This window comes from Ranitomeya variabilis, chromosome 2 (assembly GCF_051348905.1).
Source record: "Ranitomeya variabilis isolate aRanVar5 chromosome 2, aRanVar5.hap1, whole genome shotgun sequence".
In the NCBI taxonomy this organism is placed as follows: Eukaryota; Metazoa; Chordata; class Amphibia; order Anura; family Dendrobatidae; genus Ranitomeya; species Ranitomeya variabilis.
Genome location: NC_135233.1, coordinates 625,794,120 through 625,810,326, shown reverse-complemented (window position 1 = coordinate 625,810,326; position 16,207 = coordinate 625,794,120).

Here is a 16,207-nt window from a genome sequence, read left to right as displayed (position 1 = left end):
AAGAGAACATAGCCCAGCAAACATAAGAACTAGCTCTTGGAAGGATGGAAACTAAACTGACCATGAACTAAACCTGCCGCACAACTAACAGTAGCCGGGTAGCGTAGCCTGCGTTTTATCCCTAGACGCCCAGCGCCGGCCGGAGGACTAACTAATCCTGGCAGAGGAAAATATAGTCCTGGCTCACCTCTAGAGAAATTTCCCCGAAAGGCAGACAGAGGCCCCCACAAATATTGGCGGTGATTTTAGATGAAATGACAAACGTAGTATGAAAATAGGTTTAGCAAAATTGAGGTCCGCTTACTAGATAGCAGGAAGACAGAAAGGGCACTTTCATGGTCAGCTGAAAACCCTATCAAAATACCATCCTGAAATTACTTTAAGACTCTAGTATTAACTCATAACATCAGAGTGGCAATTTCAGATCACAAGAGCTTTCCAGACACAGAAACGAAACTACAGCTGTGAACTGGAACAAAATGCAAAAACAAACAAGGACAAAAGTCCAACTTAGCTGGGAGTTGTCTAGCAGCAGGAACATGCACAGAAAGGCTTCTGATTACAATGTTGACCGGCATGGAAGTGACAGAGGAGCAAGGCTAAATAGCGACTCCCACATCCTGATGGAAACAGGTGAACAGAGAGGATGATGCACACCAGTTCAATTCCACCAGTGGCCACCGGGGGAGCCCAAAATCCAATTTCACAACAGTACCCCCCCTCAAGGAGGGGGCACCGAACCCTCACCAGAACCACCAGGGCGATCAGGATGAGCCCTATGAAAGGCACGGACCAAATCGGAGGCATGAACATCAGAGGCAGTCACCCAAGAATTATCCTCCTGACCGTAACCCTTCCATTTGACCAGATACTGGAGTTTCCGTCTGGAAACACGGGAGTCCAAGATTTTTTCCACAACGTACTCCAACTCGCCCTCAACCAACACCGGAGCAGGAGGCTCAACGGAAGGCACAACCGGTACCTCATACCTGCGCAATAATGACCGATGAAAAACATTATGAATAGAAAAAGATGCAGGGAGGTCCAAACGGAAGGACACAGGGTTAAGAATCTCCAATATCTTGTACGGGCCGATGAACCGAGGCTTAAACTTGGGAGAAGAAACCCTCATAGGGACAAAACGAGAAGACAACCACACCAAGTCCCCAACACAAAGCCGAGGACCAACCCGACGCCGGCGGTTGGCAAAAAGCTGAGTCTTCTCCTGGGACAACTTCAAATTGTCCACTACCTGCCCCCAAATCTGATGCAACCTCTCCACCACAGCATCCACTCCAGGACAATCCGAAGATTCCACCTGACCAGAAGAAAATCGAGGATGAAACCCCGAATTACAGAAAAAGGGAGACACCAAGGTGGCAGAGCTGGCCCGATTATTGAGGGCAAACTCCGCCAAAGGCAAAAAAGCAACCCAATCATCCTGATCTGCAGACACAAAACACCTCAAATATGTCTCCAAGGTCTGATTCGTCCGCTCGGTCTGGCCATTAGTCTGAGGATGGAAAGCAGACGAGAAAGACAAATCTATGCCCATCCTAGCACAGAATGCTCGCCAAAATCTAGACACGAATTGGGTACCTCTGTCAGAAACGATATTCTCCGGAATACCATGCAAACGGACCACATTTTGAAAAAACAGAGGAACCAACTCGGAAGAAGAAGGCAACTTAGGCAGGGGAACCAAATGGACCATCTTAGAGAAACGATCACACACCACCCAGATGACAGACATCTTCTGAGAAACAGGAAGATCCGAAATAAAATCCATCGAGATGTGCGTCCAGGGCCTCTTCGGGATAGGCAAGGGCAACAACAATCCACTAGCCCGAGAACAACAAGGCTTGGCCCGAGCACAAACGTCACAAGACTGCACGAAGCCTCGCACATCTCGAGACAGGGAAGGCCACCAGAAGGACCTTGCCACCAAATCCCTGGTACCAAAGATTCCAGGATGACCTGCCAACGCAGAAGAATGAACCTCAGAAATGACTTTACTGGTCCAATCATCAGGAACAAACAGTCTACCAGGTGGGCAACGATCAGGTCTATCCGCCTGAAACTCCTGCAAGGCCCGCCGCAGGTCTGGAGAAACGGCAGACAATATCACTCCATCCTTAAGGATACCTGTAGGTTCAGAATTACCAGGGGAGTCAGGCTCAAAACTCCTAGAAAGGGCATCCGCCTTAACATTCTTAGAACCCGGCAGGTAGGACACCACAAAATTAAACCGAGAGAAAAACAACGACCAGCGCGCCTGTCTAGGATTCAGGCGTCTGGCGGACTCAAGATAAATTAGATTTTTGTGGTCAGTCAATACCACCACCTGATGTCTAGCCCCCTCAAGCCAATGACGCCACTCCTCAAAAGCCCACTTCATGGCCAAAAGCTCCCGATTCCCAACATCATAATTCCGCTCGGCGGGCGAAAATTTACGCGAGAAAAAAGCACAAGGTCTCATCACGGAGCAATCGGAACTTCTCTGCGACAAAACCGCCCCAGCTCCGATTTCAGAAGCGTCGACCTCAACCTGAAAAGGAAGAGCAACATCAGGCTGACGCAACACAGGGGCGGAAGAAAAGCGGCGCTTGAGCTCCCGAAAGGCCTCCACAGCAGCAGGGGACCAATCAGCAACATCAGCACCCTTCTTAGTCAAATCAGTCAATGGTTTAACAACATCAGAAAAACCAGCAATAAATCGACGATAAAAGTTAGCAAAGCCCAAAAATTTCTGAAGACTCTTAAGAGAAGAGGGTTGCGTCCAATCACAAATAGCCTGAACCTTGACAGGATCCATCTCGATGGAAGAGGGGGAAAAAATATATCCCAAAAAGGAAATCTTTTGAACCCCAAAAACGCACTTAGAACCCTTCACACACAAGGAATTAGACCGCAAAACCTGAAAAACCCTCCTGACCTGCTGGACATGAGAGTCCCAGTCATCCGAAAAAATCAAAATATCATCCAGATACACAATCATAAATTTATCCAAATAATCACGGAAAATGTCATGCATAAAGGACTGAAAGACTGAAGGGGCATTTGAAAGACCAAAAGGCATCACCAAATACTCAAAGTGGCCCTCGGGCGTATTAAATGCGGTTTTCCACTCATCCCCCTGCTTAATTCGCACCAAATTATACGCCCCACGGAGATCTATCTTAGAGAACCACTTGGCCCCCTTTATGCGAGCAAACAAATCAGTCAGCAGTGGCAACGGATATTGATATTTAACCGTGATTTTATTCAAAAGCCGATAATCAATGCACGGCCTCAAAGAGCCATCTTTCTTAGCCACAAAGAAAAAACCGGCTCCTAAGGGAGATGACGAAGGACGAATATGTCCCTTTTCCAAGGACTCCTTTATATATTCTCGCATAGCAGCATGTTCAGGCACAGACAGATTAAATAAACGACCCTTAGGGTATTTACTACCCGGAATCAAATCTATGGCACAATCGCACTCCCGGTGCGGAGGTAATGAACCAAGCTTAGGTTCTTCAAAAACGTCACGATATTCAGTCAAGAATTCAGGAATCTCAGAGGGAATAGATGATGAAATGGAAACCACAGGTACGTCCCCATGCGTCCCCTTACATCCCCAGCTTAACACAGACATAGCTTTCCAGTCAAGGACTGGGTTATGAGATTGCAGCCATGGCAATCCAAGCACCAACACATCATGTAGGTTATACAGCACAAGAAAGCGAATAATCTCCTGGTGATCCGGATTAATCCGCATAGTTACTTGTGTCCAGTATTGTGGTTTATTGCTAGCCAATGGGGTGGAGTCAATCCCCTTCAGGGGTATAGGAGTTTCAAGAGGCTCCAAATCATACCCACAGCGTTTGGCAAAGGACCAATCCATAAGACTCAAAGCGGCGCCAGAGTCGACATAGGCATCCGCGGTAATAGATGATAAAGAACAAATCAGGGTCACAGATAGAATAAACTTAGACTGTAAAGTGCCAATTGAAACAGACTTATCAAGCTTCTTAGTACGCTTAGAGCATGCTGATATAACATGAGTTGAATCACCGCAATAGAAGCACAACCCATTTTTTCGTCTAAAATTCTGCCGTTCACTTCTGGACAGAATTCTATCACATTGCATATTCTCTGGCATCTTCTCAGTAGACACCGCCAAATGGTGCACAGGTTTGCGCTCCCGCAGACGCCTATCGATCTGGATAGCCATTGTCATGGACTCATTCAGACCCGCAGGCACAGGGAACCCCACCATAACATCCTTAATGGCATCAGAGAGACCCTCTCTGAAATTCGCCGCCAGGGCGCACTCATTCCACTGAGTAAGCACAGCCCATTTACGGAATTTCTGGCAGTATATTTCAGCTTCGTCTTGCCCCTGAGATAGGGACATCAAGGCCTTTTCCGCCTGAAGTTCTAACTGAGGTTCCTCATAAAGCAACCCCAAGGCCAGAAAAAACGCATCCACATTGAGCAACGCAGGATCCCCTGGAGCCAATGCAAAAGCCCAATCCTGAGGGTCGCCCCGGAGCAAGGAAATCACAATCCTGACCTGCTGAGCAGGATCTCCAGCAGAGCGAGATTTCAGGGACAAAAACAACTTGCAATTATTTTTGAAATTTTGAAAGCAAGATCTATTCCCCGAGAAAAATTCAGGCAAAGGAATTCTAGGTTCAGATATAGGAACATGAACAACAAAATCTTGTAAATTTTGAACTTTCGTGGTGAGATTATTCAAACCTGCAGCTAAACTCTGAATATCCATTTTAAACAGGTGAACACAGAGCCATTCCAGGATTAGAAGGAGAGAGAGAGAGAAAGGCTGCAATATAGGCAGACTTGCAAGAGATTCAATTACAAGCACACTCAGAACTGGAAAAAAAAAAAAAAAAAAAAAAAATCTTCAGCAGACTTCTCTTTTCTCTCCTTTCTCTGTCAATTAATTTAACCCTTTGTGGCCGGTCAAACTGTTATGGTTCTCAATGGCAAGAGAACATAGCCCAGCAAACATAAGAACTAGCTCTTGGAAGGATGGAAACTAAACTGACCATGAACTAAACCTGCCGCACAACTAACAGTAGCCGGGTAGCGTAGCCTGCGTTTTATCCCTAGACGCCCAGCGCCGGCCGGAGGACTAACTAATCCTGGCAGAGGAAAATATAGTCCTGGCTCACCTCTAGAGAAATTTCCCCGAAAGGCAGACAGAGGCCCCCACAAATATTGGCGGTGATTTTAGATGAAATGACAAACGTAGTATGAAAATAGGTTTAGCAAAATTGAGGTCCGCTTACTAGATAGCAGGAAGACAGAAAGGGCACTTTCATGGTCAGCTGAAAACCCTATCAAAATACCATCCTGAAATTACTTTAAGACTCTAGTATTAACTCATAACATCAGAGTGGCAATTTCAGATCACAAGAGCTTTCCAGACACAGAAACGAAACTACAGCTGTGAACTGGAACAAAATGCAAAAACAAACAAGGACAAAAGTCCAACTTAGCTGGGAGTTGTCTAGCAGCAGGAACATGCACAGAAAGGCTTCTGATTACAATGTTGACCGGCATGGAAGTGACAGAGGAGCAAGGCTAAATAGCGACTCCCACATCCTGATGGAAACAGGTGAACAGAGAGGATGATGCACACCAGTTCAATTCCACCAGTGGCCACCGGGGGAGCCCAAAATTCAATTTCACAACAGGGTTGGCCCTTTGCCCCAGGGGTTGCTTGTTTAAAGGACAGTACCTTGCAAGATGGCCCACCTGGTGGCAGCGGCGGCAGATAGGTCATCCATCCCGATGAAAGCGATCATCGTCTCTGCCTCTGGTCGACGGAATCCTCCGCTGTCGCGGCCAGGGGACATCTTCCGGTCCGGAGGCCAGCTGGATCTTCTCCTTGGGGGCCTCCTGGAGGGACTGGACGGTCCGGGCTAGGGCAGCAACGCTCTTGGTCAGCTCTTGCATCTGGAGGCGTAGTCCTGCATGGGAGTCGTCTTCCAGGATCTGGGCATCGGCCTCGGCAGAGACGGGTGCTTCCGGCGCCACCTCCTGGTGGTACGTGAGGGCTTGACGCTTGGGAAGTACAGCACAGCTGGGCTGTCGCTCTGGTAGTGCTTGGATGGCTTTATCTTTAAATTGCGCAAACGTCAGGTCGGGATTCTGCATGGCTAGGAAGTGTAGCTGGGCCCTTTGGTGACTGCACAGGAGCCCCTCGATGAACCGCTCCTTTAGGAGTTTATCTTCATCTTGTATACCGCTTGGATCACTCTGCTTAATGGCCCTCAGTGCCTCCTGCAGATTAAGGGCATAGTCCCGTAAGCTATCCTGCAGCCTTTGCTTGCATCCATAAAATGTCAATTTGATTTCTGTAGCAGTGCGGGTGTCAAAGGTGGTTTTAAGCTTTGCAAAGATTTGTTGCGCAGTCTTCTTATCTGCGGTGGGCCAGGACTTCACTTATCTCAAGGCCGATCCAAAGAGTTGGTTCGTTATCATATGAACTTTCTGAGGCTCTGTCAAGGGATAAAACTCGAGCAGGCTGCAAATTCCCTCTTTAAAGTCAGTTAACGTATGGGACTCTCCCGAGTATCGCGGCTCCGGGTAGGTACGGCATGGAAAAGGGCATTATGGCTGTCGTAGCTGCGGCAGTGTCCGGCTGGTCGGTGGGAGCAGCAAGTCCCGCGGCATCTGGCGGTGGTGCAAGGCCCGCGGCTGCGTCTACTATGGGGCCTGGAGGTGCCCCCACGTCTGCGGCTGCGACCGCCGCCTCTGCCCCTCCGGGGTCCGACATGGTTGTTCCTTCCCCCTGCTAACCTGCCGGGGTCGGGGTTCCTCTTCCGGAGTCAGCACCCTCCCGCGGTTTCTCGTTCCGCGCTCTTTTTCGGCCGGCTCCGCCCACGAAACTAAGGCTCCTCCCTCCGTGCTCCGCTCAGCGCAGCAATGGCGGATTTTGGGCGGCAAACAGCAATACATAGTCTTTGCAATAAGTCACTGTTCAAGCACAAGCCAACACAGTCCCAAGGCACACATGACCTGATTCTTCAGGCTTAAGTAGATCCTGTTCGTGACGCCAAGTTGGAGCACCCCCAGACGCAGGGCCGCGGGGTACTCGATACCGGGCCTCTCTGTCTCTGTCCTGGGGTTGTCACGGTGGCTAGACCCGGTCTGTGACCCTGCTAAGGGGCGTCCAATGAAAGATAAGATTATGATGCGTGGTGCACGTCGTGATGAATAACGAGGACACAGGGTTGCAGTCTCTTTACCTCTTTACTGAAGGCTTCAGGATCCTCAATCCAGAGCACTGCTAACAGGACTGGCTGAGACCGGCCGGTCCAAAGGCACATCCAGAGTTCCCTTTGCAGGTGGAAATCAGTGCCTACCTTCTAGCGCCTGTGTGTTGTAGTACTTAAAAAAAAAACACAATTAGAGGAAAAACCTCCACTATACTAAACAAAAAAACACCAGAAAACAGGCAGAGATGCTTACCTGTTCAGGGCCTCCAACAATTGCACTAACCAGGGTGCACCAGGCCCAAGTAGAGATAGCAAATACACAGGTGCAAATAATACTAATGTAGCCAACCTACAATCAGGAATTGGCCGCTTGGAGCACCCGTGCAACAAATAGTCTGTATGTGGCATGTTCATGCAGCGCCCCAGAGTCCTGGTCGTTGCAGTACTGTGGCTCCGCCGCTAAGGGGGGCTATGGTACGTCTGATGGCACTGAAGGAGTTCCTCTGACCAGGTATCACATACACCAATACATTTCACAGTCTGGCCTCCAGGGGGAGCTAAGGGTACTATTCATTAGGCCACTCCTCACAGTCTGGTAAAACTGGGGGTTAGGCAGGAAGTTAAAAAGAACGCTGACTGGGTACGAACCAGGCAACACCTTGTGGCAGAGGGTGTTGCAGGGGAAGATTCGGTAGGGTCCCTGTCAGGGGTGGGATCCTGACAGAGGCCTGGCAAACAGAGAGAAAGCTACGGGACCGCGCCTGCACTTCATAGCGGCGGTGCCCTAAGAAAGGACAAGAAGCAAGATTTATTGTGCTGAGTGAGAAACGAGATCAAAGCAAGAAGGAGAATACCAGTAGGAGTCGTGCTGTAAGATTGAGGCAACATCCTACTGAGGCGTAAACAACCGGCGGCCGGAACGCCGAGGAGGTACAGAGCTCTAAGCCATACTTCAAACCAACGGCAGGACAGTCAGTCACAGGCGGGCTGTCTCATCTAAATCACCTACGCAGACATAGGGGGCAACCTTTGGAGAGGGGCGACTCTAGGGTCCCGGAAGAGCTCCGAGCCTACCCGTCATACGGGTGCGTCCCAACCATAACACCTGGGAGGGACGGAAGATTAGCAGAAGATCATCTAATCGAGTTGTGAGGGAACACGAGAAACAGACACAACAGTTGTGGGGACTATCCCGTAAGCTCAGCAGGGGAGGACCACAACACATAGCGCTAGCAGGAAGGCACAGATTTCCACCTGCAAAGGGAACTCTGGAGGTGCCATCGGACCGGCCGGACTTGCGCAGCCCGGTTAACCGTATTCCGGATTGAGGACTTTGAGACCTTCAGTAAAGAGGTAAAGAGACTGCAACCTGGTGTCCTCGTTATTGACTGCGACCGGCACTACACTACCACCATCATCCACATCTATCATTTGGGCGCCCCTCAGCAGGGTCACGGACCGGGTCTAGCCACCGTGACAACCCCCAGAGCAGAGACTCAGAGGCCCGGTACCGGGTACCCCTCGGCCCTGCGGCAGTGGGAGCGCTACAACTTGGAGTCACGAACAGGATCTACTTAAGCCTGAAGAATCGGGTCATGTGTGCCTTGGAATTGTACTTTATTATACTTGGACTGTGACTTATTGCAAAGACTGTGCTGTGCCACTTGCCGCCAAAATCCGCCGCCATTACAGCGCTGAGGAGAGCGCAGGAGAAGAAGAGGGGCGTGGAGTGGGCGTAGGCAAGCTGGAGAGCGCGAACGACGATGGCCGCCCAGTCTAAATATTTCTGCACCGTGAGGACGTGTCTGTCAGCAGCCGAGATCCGCCTCCTGATTCTCAATGGAGGGCGGAGACAACGAAAACGAAACCGCCCACGAAGGAGAGAGCGGGAAAAGGATCAGGAAGCGACCCACGTGGAGGACGCCATGGCCTGCAGCTCGGAACCCGAATGTGGGGTGGAAGCAGAAGTCTCCCCCAACTACCCGGACGAGTACCGCAGCCAATTCTCCACGGACAGTGCTGATCCGTTGCAGGTTGAGATGGGAGACCTGATCCACCATCTCCTTCAGCTAAACGCGGAGGCCCAGGCTCCGCACCAGGTGGTGCCGGAAGGAGGTCCTCTGACATCGGATCCTGTACCATTACCGGAGTTGTTGCTGAGGCCCTCGCCGACACCGCCAGCAGACCCTGCTGCGGAGGAGGAACCTGCATCGGCTGGTGAGTCCGTCGACCCTGTCCTGCCAGCAGAGGACTTGTTAACAGGCCCCGTTGCAGCACCCCCTCTCCCGGGGACCCATAGACTCCAACGCCTGTTACCATGGGAGGAGGCAACGGGCATGGAACACCGCCTGAAGGCCCCGATCGTGCCAACCACCCTGTTGTGTGAGACCCGCGCAGAGCGCACGGTATGCCGCTGGGTGAACCCAGGATCCGACCTCATGGGGTTCCCCGGGGTGAAGACACGGGAAGGGGAGATGGTGCAGGCCCTGAGCTGGGAGGAATACCAGGCCCAGCTGGAACAGCAGTGGGAGGAGAAGGAAAAAACGTACCAGGCCGGGCTGGAGGCCTACCATCAAAAAGACCTGGCGGTCAAGGACCGGGCCCGCAAGGACCCCACCGCTCACCAGGCCCCACGCAGGCAGGGCATCATCACCACCTTCAAGCTCCGCGGAGGCTGGGGCTTCATTAAAGAGCCGGGCCTGTATGCGGAGGTGTTTGTAAACCGGAGGGATGTTGAGTCGCACCTCAGAGAGGGCCACCCAGGCCGGGATCTCTACCCGGGGGACGGGGTTAGTTACACCAGGCACTTTGGGGAAAAGGGGTGGTTTGCCCTGAACGTCCACAAGAGGCAGAACCCTGTGACGCCCCCCATTTAAGGTGCCAGTGAAGCTGACCCCTGTAGCAAAGGTGCCCCCTTGTGGCCAGCCCATGATCACCACCAGGACCACCGAGGTCACTCCAACGTGCACTATGGTCAAGACCACAACGTGCAGCATCGTCACTTCAACCACCATCGTGGCCAAGGAGGTGCCTCCTCAGGTGGGTGGTGCTTCTGCTGCTCCAGCACTGAAGACAGTGGGTACACAAACCCCCAGATGGGACAGTACTCCACCTTACGCAGTACCAGGCGGCGGGCAATATCCAAAGGGGTTGCCTCCGCCGGTGCTGCCCCCTGATTGGTTTGAGTAAATATCTGAATGCTTTGCCACTGTAAATAAGTTAATTGTTTTCATTGTTTTTCTCTGCTATTTTGCTGCTAAAACCCGTCTAGGGTTATTCTTAAAGGGATCCCTTTGTTGACCCGGGATCCCTATTGTTTTTGTTTGTTTTCTACGTTTGCACAAGTTATCCAGAACTGCTGAATCATGAACAATGCATGATACAAACTCCTTGTATATAGTTTGCACTGTCATGATTCTCAATGGCGAGAGAACATAGCCCAGCATATATGAGAACTAGCTCTTGGAAGATGGAAACTATACTGACCATGAACTAAACCTGCCGCACAACTAGAAGTGGCCGGGTAGCATGCCTACGTTTTTTATCCCTAGATGCCCAGCGCCAGCCGGAGAACTACCTAATCCTAGCAGAGGAAAAGACAGTCCTGGCTCACCTCTAGAGAAATTTTCCCAAAAGGCAGACAGAGGCCCCCACATATATTGGCGGTGATTTTAGATGAAATGACAAACGTAGTATGAAAATAGGTTTAGCAAAATCGAGGTCCGCTTACTAGATAGCATGAAGACAGAAAGGGCACTTTCATGGTCAGCAGAAAACCCTATCAAAACACCATCCAGAAATTACTTTAAGACTCTAGCATTAACTCATAACACCAGAGTGGCAATTTCCGCTCACAAGAGCTTTCCAGACACAGTAACGAAACAGCAGCTGTGAACAGGAACAAAATGCAAAAACACACAAGGACAAAAGTCCAACTTAGCTAGGAGTTGTCTAGTAGCAGGAACATGCACAGAAGGCTTCTGATTACATTGTTGACCGGCATGAAACTGACAGAGGAGCAAGGTTATATAGCGACTCCCACATCCTGATAGGAGCAGGTGAACAGAGGGGATGATGCACACAAGTACAATTCCACAAGTGGCCACCGGGGGAGCCCAGAATCCAATTTCACAACAGTACCCCCCCTCAAGGAGGGGGCACCGAACCCTCACCAGAACCACCAGGGCGATCAGGATGAGCCCTATGAAAGGCACGGACAAGATCGGAGGCATGAACATCAGAGGCAGTGACCCAAGAATTATCCTCCTGACCGTATCCCTTCCATTTGACCAGATACTGGAGTTTCCGTCTGGAAACACGAGAGTCTAAGATCTTTTCCACAACGTACTCCAACTCACCCTCAACCAACACCGGAGCAGGAGGCTCAACGGAAGGCACAGCCGGTACCTCATACCTGCGCAACAATGACCGATGAAAAACATTATGAATCGAAAAGGATGCAGGGAGGTCCAAACGGAAGGACACAGGGTTAAGAATCTCCAATATCTTGTACGGGCCGATGAACCGAGGCTTAAACTTAGGAGAAGAAACCCTCATAGGGACAAAACGAGAAGACAACCACACCAAGTCCCCAACACAAAGCCGAGGACCAACACGACGACGGCGGTTGGCAAAAAGCTGAGTCTTCTCCTGGGACAACTTCAAATTGTCCACCACCTGCCCCCAAATCTGATGCAACCTCTCCACCACAGCATCCACTCCAGGACAATCCGAAGATTCCACTTGACCGGAGGAAAATCGAGGATGAAACCCCGAATTACAGAAAAACGGGGACACCAAGGTGGCAGAGCTGGCCCGATTATTGAGGGCGAACTCCGCCAAAGGCAAAAAAGCAACCCAATCATCCTGATCCGCAGACACAAAACACCTCAAATATGTCTCCAAGGTCTGATTAGTCCGCTCAGTCTGGCCATTAGTCTGAGGATGGAAAGCAGACGAAAAAGACAAATCTATGCCCATCCTAGCACAGAATGCCCGCCAAAATCTAGACACGAATTGGGTCCCTCTGTCAGAAACGATATTCTCCGGAATACCATGCAAACGAACAACATTTTGAAAAAACAGAGGAACCAACTCGGAAGAAGAAGGCAACTTAGGCAAGGGAACCAGATGGACCATCTTAGAGAAACGGTCACACACCACCCAGATGACAGACATCTTCTGAGAAACAGGCAGATCCGAAATAAAATCCATCGAGATGTGCGTCCAAGGCCTCTTCGGGATAGGCAAGGGTAACAACAATCCACTAGCCCGAGAACAACAAGGCTTGGCCCGAGCACAAACGTCACAAGACTGCACAAAGCCTCGCACATCTCGTGACAGGGAAGGCCACCAGAAGGACCTTGCCACCAAATCCCTGGTACCAAAGATTCCAGGATGACCTGCCAACGCAGAAGAATGAACCTCAGAGATGACTCTACTGGTCCAATCATCAGGAACAAACAGTCTACCAGGTGGGCAACGATCAGGTCTATCCGCCTGAAACTCCTGCAAGGCCCGCCGCAGGTCTGGAGAAACGGCAGACAATATCACTCCATCTTTAAGGATACCTGTGGGCTCAGAATTACCAGGGGAGTCAGGCTCAAAACTCCTAGAAAGGGCATCCGCCTTAACATTCTTAGAACCCGGTAGGTAAGACACCACAAAATTAAACCGAGAGAAAAACAACGACCAGCGCGCCTGTCTAGGATTCAGGCGCCTGGCAGACTCAAGGTAAATAAAATTTTTGTGGTCAGTCAATACCACCACCTGATGTCTGGCCCCCTCAAGCCAGTGACGCCACTCCTCAAAAGCCCACTTCATGGCCAAAAGCTCCCGATTCCCAATATCATAATTCCGCTCGGCGGGCGAAAATTTACGGGAAAAAAAAGCACAAGGTCTCATCACAGAGCAGTCGGAACTTCTCTGCGACAACACCGCCCCAGCTCCGATTTCAGAAGCGTCGACCTCAACCTGAAAAGGAAGAGCAACATCAGGCTGACGCAACACTGGGGCGGAAGAAAAGCGGCGCTTGAGCTCCCGAAAGGCCTCCACAGCATCAGGGGACCAATCAGCAACATCAGCACCCTTCTTAGTCAAATCAGTCAATGGTTTTACAACATCAGAAAAACCAGCAATAAATCGACGATAAAAGTTAGCAAAGCCCAAAAATTTCTGAAGACTCTTAAGAGAAGAGGGTTGCGTCCAATCACCAATAGCCTGAACCTTGACAGGATCCATCTCGATGGAAGAGGGGGAAAAAATGTATCCCAAGAAGGAAATCTTTTGAACCCCCAAAACACACTTAGAACCCTTCACACACAAGGAATTAGACCGCAAAACCTGAAAAACCCTCCTGACCTGCTGGACATGAGAGTCCCAGTCATCCGAAAAAATCAGAATATCATCCAGATACACAATCATAAATTTATCCAAATAATCGCGGAAAATGTCATGCATAAAGGACTGGAAGACTGAAGGGGCATTTGAAAGACCAAAAGGCATCACCAAATACTCAAAATGGCCCTCGGGCGTATTAAATGCGGTTTTCCACTCATCCCCCTGCTTGATTCGCACCAAATTATACGCCCCACGAAGATCAATCTTAGAGAACCACTTGGCCCCCTTTATACGAGCAAACAAATCAGTAAGCAGTGGTAACGGATATTGATATTTAACCGTGATTTTATTCAAAAGTCGATAATCAATACACGGCCTCAAAGAGCCGTCTTTCTTAGACACAAAGAAAAAACCGGCTCCTAAGGGAGATGACGAAGGACGAATATGTCCCTTTTCCAAGGACTCCTTTATATATTCTCGCATAGCCGCGTGTTCAGGCACAGACAGATTAAATAAACGACCCTTAGGGTATTTACTACCCGGGATCAAGTCTATGGCACAATCGCACTCCCGGTGCGGAGGTAGTGAACCAACCTTGGGTTCTTCAAAAACGTCACGAAAGTCAGACAAAAATTCAGGAATCTCAGAGGGAATAGATGATGAAATGGAAACCAAAGGTACGTCCCCATGAGTTCCTTTACATCCCCAGCTTAACACAGACATAGCTCTCCAGTCGAGGACTGGGTTATGAGATTGCAGCCATGGCAATCCCAGCACCAAAACATCATGTAGATTATACAGCACCAGAAAGCGAATAACCTCCTGGTGATCCGGATTAACACGCATAGTCACTTGTGTCCAGTATTGTGGTTTATTACTAGCCAATGGGGTGGAGTCAATCCCTTTCAGAGGTATCGGAGCCTCCAATGGCTCCAAATCATACCCACAGCGTTTGGCAAAGGACCAATCCATAAGACTCAAAGCAGCGCCAGAGTCGACATAGGCGTCCGCGGTAATAGATGACAAAGAACAAATCAGGGTCACAGATAGAATAAACTTAGACTGTAAAGTGCTAATTGAAACAGACTTGTCAGGCTTCTTAGTACGCTTAAAGCATGCTGATATAACATGAGTTGAATCACCACAATAGAAGCACAACCCATTTTTTCGTCTAAAATTCTGCCGCTCGCTTCTGGACAGAATTCTATCACATTGCATATTTTCTGGCGTTTTCTCAGTAGACACCGCCAAATGGTGCACAGGTTTGCGCTCCCGCAGACGCCTATCGATCTGAATAGCCATCGTCATGGACTCATTCAGACTCGCAGGCACAGGGAACCCCACCATAACATCCTTAATGGCATCAGAGAGACCTTCTCTGAAAATCGCCGCCAGGGCGCACTCATTCCACTGAGTAAGCACAGACCATTTGCGGAATTTTTGGCAGTATATTTCAGCTTCATCTTGCCCCTGAGACAAGGACATCAAGGCCTTTTCCGCCTGAAGCTCTAAATGAGGTTCCTCATAAAGCAACCCCAAGGCCAGAAAAAACGCATCCACATTGAGCAACGCAGGATCCCCTGGTGCCAATGCAAAAGCCCAGTCCTGAGGGTCGCCCCGGAGCAAGGAAATTACAATCCTGACCTGCTGTGCAGGGTCTCCGGCAGAGCGAGACTTCAGGGACAAAAACAATTTGCAATTATTTTTAAAATTTTGAAAGTGAGATCTATTCCCCGAGAAGAATTCAGGCAAAGGAATTCTAGGCTCAGACATAGGTGCATGAACAACAAAATCTTGCAAATTTTGTACCTTTGTGGCGAGATTATTCAAACCTGTAGCTACACTCTGAAGATCCATTTGAAACAGGTGAACACAGAGCCATTCAAGGATTAGGAGAGAAAGAGAGGAAGGCTGCAGCATAGGCAAACTAGCAAGTGATTCAATTAAGAGCACACTCAGAACTAGAGGAAAAAAAAAAAAAAATTGTAGCAGACTTCTTTTTTCTCTCCTTTCTCAGCCAGTAATTTAACCCTTTTTTAGGCCGGTCAAACTGTCATGATTCTCAATGGCGAGAGAACATAGCCCAGCATATATGAGAACTAGCTCTTGGAAGATGGAAACTATACTGACCATGAACTAAACCTGCCGCACAACTAGAAGTGGCCGGGTAGCATGCCTACGTTTTTTATCCCTAGATGCCCAGCGCCAGCCGGAGAACTACCTAATCCTAGCAGAGGAAAAGACAGTCCTGGCTCACCTCTAGAGAAATTTTCCCAAAAGGCAGACAGAGGCCCCCACATATATTGGCGGTGATTTTAGATGAAATGACAAACGTAGTATGAAAATAGGTTTAGCAAAATCGAGGTCCGCTTACTAGATAGCATGAAGACAGAAAGGGCACTTTCATGGTCAGCAGAAAACCCTATCAAAACACCATCCAGAAATTACTTTAAGACTCTAGCATTAACTCATAACACCAGAGTGGCAATTTCCGCTCACAAGAGCTTTCCAGACACAGTAACGAAACAGCAGCTGTGAACAGGAACAAAATGCAAAAACACACAAGGACAAAAGTCCAACTTAGCTAGGAGTTGTCTAGTAGCAGGAACATGCACAGAAGGCTTCTGATTACATTG